Source organism: Vigna umbellata, chromosome 3, assembly GCF_029865625.1.
Source record: "Vigna umbellata cultivar VRB3 chromosome 3, Vumbellata_1.0, whole genome shotgun sequence".
NCBI lineage: Eukaryota > Viridiplantae > Streptophyta > Magnoliopsida > Fabales > Fabaceae > Vigna > Vigna umbellata.
The window spans coordinates 52,099,102-52,105,101 of record NC_142167.1 but is presented as its reverse complement, the minus strand read 5'-3'; positions in this window follow the sequence as shown (position 1 = coordinate 52,105,101).

The following is a 6,000-nucleotide window of genomic DNA, read 5'->3' as shown; positions in this document are numbered from 1 at the left end:
ACAAAGAAATGTGACTGAAATTTATATAAGAACGTACTCTATAATTTTTTCTGTTTAGATTTTTAGATTTATACTGTTGGTTCTGTTTCTTACTGTTTGTTTCTACCGAACAACTTTTAAGATAAACTCAATGTCACGATTCTACTTCGATTTTCATTGCTCTTTGTATTTACAAATTAAATCCTTCTATTTTTTAAATCAAACAATAATTGTTGTTTTTCATATAAAACCCTTATCAAAATAATAATTATAAGACAATGAATCTGAAATATTAAATAACAATAGCTGAACACAACATATATTTGTTTTCATTTTCATTTTAAGATTTTCTTCTGTTTTGAGTAACAACATTTTAACATTGGTTATGCTGTTTCTTATTGTTTAGTCAGAACAACTTTTAACATAAATTCCACCAAGTAGTAGTCACAATTTTGCTCTGATTTTTATTACTCTTGTTATTTTATAAATTAAATCCTTCTATTTTTAAATTAAATAAATACAATCATTTCATTTTTTTTCATCTAAAACCTTTATAGAAAATAATTAAGTAATTAAGAGATAATTAATGAATCTGAAGTAATATTAAATAATTTGAAAGTTTCTTAAAAATTTAATGAAAGATGATCAAATTTAAAGGATGTAATAGGGAATTTAAAGACTTAAGTTTAATCAAGAAATATATTAGAGGTTTCTTTATTTGGGATAAAATTTGATATTTTAACTTTTTATCACCTTCTTCATCTTCACATATAAGTGAAAATTATTAACAGATATTAATTTTTTTCATTAATTAAGAAAATTCATTAATGTGATATTAATTTATTTCATTAATTAAGAAAATTCATTAATGTGATATTAACTTATAAGATGCATAAGAATTAAAAAATGTGATTTTCTCTTTTTTCATGCCAATAGATTTAGTTTTTTTAAATAGTTCTAAAAACATTCAGCATTTTAATTATTTTGTTACCTTTTTCTACTTTGAAATTTTAATTCACCCTTAAATATAATCAAGAAATATTAACTTAATAATTTTTAAATCCGAAATACATCTGGTTAGTAAATGTTTATCACATATACATAATATTGGAATTGTCTCATTTAGTGTTCATAAATTATTATTTTTTTATTTTACCTTAATATTATTTTAAATTAATAATAATAAATTTACCTTGAATGACAAAATAAAAAATAAATTAAAATTTTGTAGGAATAAAAAGAAAACAAAAAAGTATTAGATTCGTGGAACAATGGATTTCATCAATATATGCTGGAAAACAAAGAGTCGTTGAGGAGTTTAATCTTTTGAAATTTTTAATCTTTTGAATTTTGAGATTGGAGGGATGAATATTCACATTCTTAAGGATTATTGAAATATGTGGCAAAGGAGTTTGCTTTATCTTCACACGGAGAAGTTAAAAGCTGTGTGTTTAAGTGATTATTGGTAAAATTCTGTTATCATATGAAGATACATCTTAGTGTGAGGATTTTTTAAATTATTTTCAATTTATTTTAAATTTTTTTAATTTTTTTTTAATTTTTTGGATTTTTTTCATATCTCACTTTAAAATTGGACAACGTGCTACTGGGAGTGTGATATGAGAGTGTGACGTGATATATTCACCTTTAGTCCTATATTTGTTTTGGTTTAATCCTTTAGTACATCCCTAATTATGTACGAATGTCTCAATTGGGTCCTCGTTTTTTAAAGTGTATCAAAATGGTCCTTAATTTTGAAAATTGATATCAATTGAGTCCTTTCTGTTAAGTTGGGTGGACGGCGTTAAAAAAATTGATGAGTGGATGCTGAGATGACGAACGGACGCTCGTCCACCCGCGGACGAACGCTCGTCCATCAGCGATCGAACGCTCGTCGACCACCGAACGAACGGTTGTCCAGTGTGGAACGAACGGTCGTCCAGCAGTAAGAGGTCGACGAGCGTTCGTTTTCTGGTGGACGAGCGTTCGTTCTCTGGTGGACGAGCGTTCGTTCGCTGGTGGACGAGCGTCCGTTCGTCATCTCAGCATCCACTCATGAATTTTTTTAACGCCGTCCAGCCAACTTAACGGAAAGGACTCAATTGATATGAATTTTCAAAATTAAGGACCATTTTGATACACTTTAAAAAACGAGGACCCAATTGAGACATTCGTACATAAATAGGGATGTACTAAAGGATTAAACCATTTGTTTTCTATTTAATTTAGTCACAATTTTGTAAAAATAAAACAATGTTATCTCCTTTTAAATTGGACAAAACTTATTTATTTATTGTAAATCTTATATTAATATTTTTATTAAATATTTTTGAAAAAAATTAAAACTAACTTTAAAATATATACCATATTGAAACAAATAATTTTTGAAATAGACAATAATTATAAAAAAAAGTTATATATATATATATATATATATATATATATATATATATATATATATATATATATATATATATATGAGTCAATGCTTCAATCTTAAGAAATTATATTATTCAACTTATTAATTTCAAATTTTTTTCATGTTGATTTTGGTTATCCGATTTATATTTTTTTTCACATTAGATTTAATATCATATTCCAACTCCATTTAAAGTGATTTCAAATATATATATATATATATATATATATATATATATATATATATATATATAGATTTTAAAGTTAAGTATGAAAATATTTTCTAAAATATTTAACAAAAATGTCAATTTTAAGCATAAGATTTATAAGAAGAATAAATTTTGTCCAAATTTAAAGAGGAATAACATTGTTTTATTTTTACAAAAAATAGAACTAAATTGAATAAAAAGACAAATATAAAGATTAAATTGAGACTCTATCATGTGATATTATTACGTCACACTACTACTGCCACATCATACAGATAGTGTCATATGACACAATTTTTGAAGCGATATGTAAAAAAATATTACAAATTTTTTTAAATAATAAAAAATATTATAGGAAAAACATGTTTTACTAATAAATATTTATCGATGGCATAAGATTCGTCGGTAAATGTTAATTATTTACTAGTTTTTCAACAAACACATGTTTTATATTTATCAACAAAAACTTTTGTTAGTAGATTGAAATTATTGATGGATATATATATTCTATTAACAAATATATTTGTTGACAAGGTATTATTGATATAATTTATTAATGGATATATATGTTATGTTCGTCGATGAAACAAGGTCAAAATTTGAGATTTCTCCTCTCCAAATTATCTTTGCTCCAGGAAACCATTCATGTCATTTGAGGAGTTTTTAATAAAAGCAGGACTTGGAATTAGTTTGACAGAGACACAAATTATGGGAATAGGAAAAACGGGTTTCTAACCTAGGTAATTCTTTTATAACTTTTTACTTTAAAACCCTCCTCACTTTTTCTCTTCTTATTGTTTGTCTAACCTAGTCGCCGCCTTTGTTCCTTTTCTTCTCTTCTTCATTTTTGTTCTTCTTTTCGTGCCACTCCACTACCACAAGTTTCATAGCATCACATACTACCACAACACCCTTTGCACCACAGACACTCTTTCAAAGGAAAGCTAAGGTATTTGTTTACGTTTTTTGTTTACATTTGCATAGTTATAGAGTTTTAATGATGTTGGTTTGGCCTATGCATAGGAGAAAAATCTTTGAGACGTTCAACGAGTTTTGAAAATCGTTGAGGCCTTCATTATTAATAATATCTCCATATTTTGTAATAATATATTTAGAAATTTCAGTTATTTTAGAATTAATAATTAAGAATTTACAAGTAGTTTCATGTACCAAATCGACAAGATTGACAACTTTTACCCCTATAGTCAAAACTTTTATTTGATTATTATGATTTGATGTTTATTCAAATTTTAAGTTACTCATGTTATGTTTTAATTATTTCAAATTATTTAACTAGAGTGTTTGTTTCATATAGATTTAACATGTGCTTTAATTTATATTCAAAAACTAAAATAACTATTTGTTACTTTTTTTAATTTAGCTTTGTTTCGAACAATTAAAAATGTATTATGACTTATATGTAAAGATTATTTTATTTCTTAAAATGTTTTAATTTGAAACCTTATTTTCATCTTTATATGAATTTTAGTTAAGCTAATGTATATGTGAATATATTTTTTTCTTCTTTATCCTTTTATCTTCATATTTAGCTTTCTTTTATAATTTTAATAAAATAATAATAATAATAATAATAATAAATAAATAAAAAAATGTATTATTATTTAATAAAGAACAATAATAAAGAAAAATAATAAAGAAAATTATATAATATTATTTAATATATTTTTAATCTAAACTTAAATGTAAAATTGAAATTTATTTATGTTTTAAACTTTTGCACATTTTTGTCTAGACTTTTAAAATTGAATATATATAATATAACTCAACCTATATTATAGGTTAAAAACATTTTATTTATTTAATTTTAATTTTGAGAATTAAATTATTTTAAAATTTTGAAATATGAGCAAATTTTATTTTTTTGTATAAATTTATTAATTAAAACATATTTAACTTATTATTGAAAAAATATCAAATATGCAAAAAAAAAAAAACTAAATCTCACAACACTTGCAATAGTGATATATGATAATATTGGAAAGAGATATATTGATACAGAAGAATGATTGATTGGAAATAATCTTCAATCTCTTAAAAAAAGTTAAGCTATATATTTGCTTTACTTCCACTTTTTTTCACACTCAATTCACTCGTTATATTCTTCTTTCTTACTTCTCTTAAAATGCAGGAAATCTTACTTTCATAATCTTCACTTTATCAAGTTATCAAAGATTCAAATTACATAGAGGTATGATTTTCAATTCTCCATCCATATATCCTTTAATCTCTCCACATTCTTATTATTAACGGATAAATATGTTATGTTTGTCCATGAAATAAAATCAAGGGATTTCTCTTCACCAAATTATCTTTGCTATAAGAAACCATTAATGTCATCTGAGGAGTTTTTAATAAAAGCAGGACTTGAAATTAGTTTGACAAAGACACAAATTATGGGAATAGGTAAAATGGGTTTTTAACTTAGGTAATTTTTTTTTTAGCTTTTTACTTTAAAACCCTCCTGGCTTTTTCTCTTCTTATTCTTTGTCTAACCTAGCCGCCTTTGTTCTTCTTCTTCTCTTCTTTATTTTTGTTCTTCTTTTCGTGTCACTCCACTATCACAAGTTTCATAGCATCACATATTAGCACAACACTCTTTGCACCACAGACACTCTTTCAAAGTAAAGCTAAGGTATTTGTTTACGTTTTTGTTTACATTTGCATAGTTATAGAGTTTTAATGATGTTGGTTTGGTCTACGCATTGATCTGGAAAAATTGAGGAGAAAAATAGTTGACACCTTCAACGAGTTCTGAAAATCGTTGAGGTCTTCAACGAATTTTGAAAATCGTTGAGACCTTCATTATTAATAATATCTCCATACTTTGTAATAATGTTTTTAGAAATTTCAATTACTTTAGAATTAATAATTAAGAATCTATAAGTAGTTTTATGTACCAAATCAACACCATTGACCACTTTCACTCCTATAGTCAAAACTTTTATTTAATTATTATAATTTGATCATGTTTATTCAAAAATTAAGTTACTCGTATTATGTTTTAGTTGTTTCAAATTCTTTGACTAGAGTGTCTGTTTCAGGAGTGTTTCATCATACACCTCCAAGATCTCATCCCGCACCTCCAAAAATTCCACTTTTAACCTTTTGAAATCTCACCATTATCCTACACCTCTAACTTTATAGAAAATTTTATTTTTAACTTTAATAAATATATTTTTATTTTCTTCTTTTTCTTGTTAAAAAAACTCTACACCACCTTAATAATAACTAAATTTAAAATTCAAATATTATTTAATATAATTTTATATTCTAATAATTATTAAAATATAATTTATGTTATAATAATAGTTATATTAAAAATATAAAATAAAATAATTAAAATAAAAATAATAACAATAAAAATAAAATATTA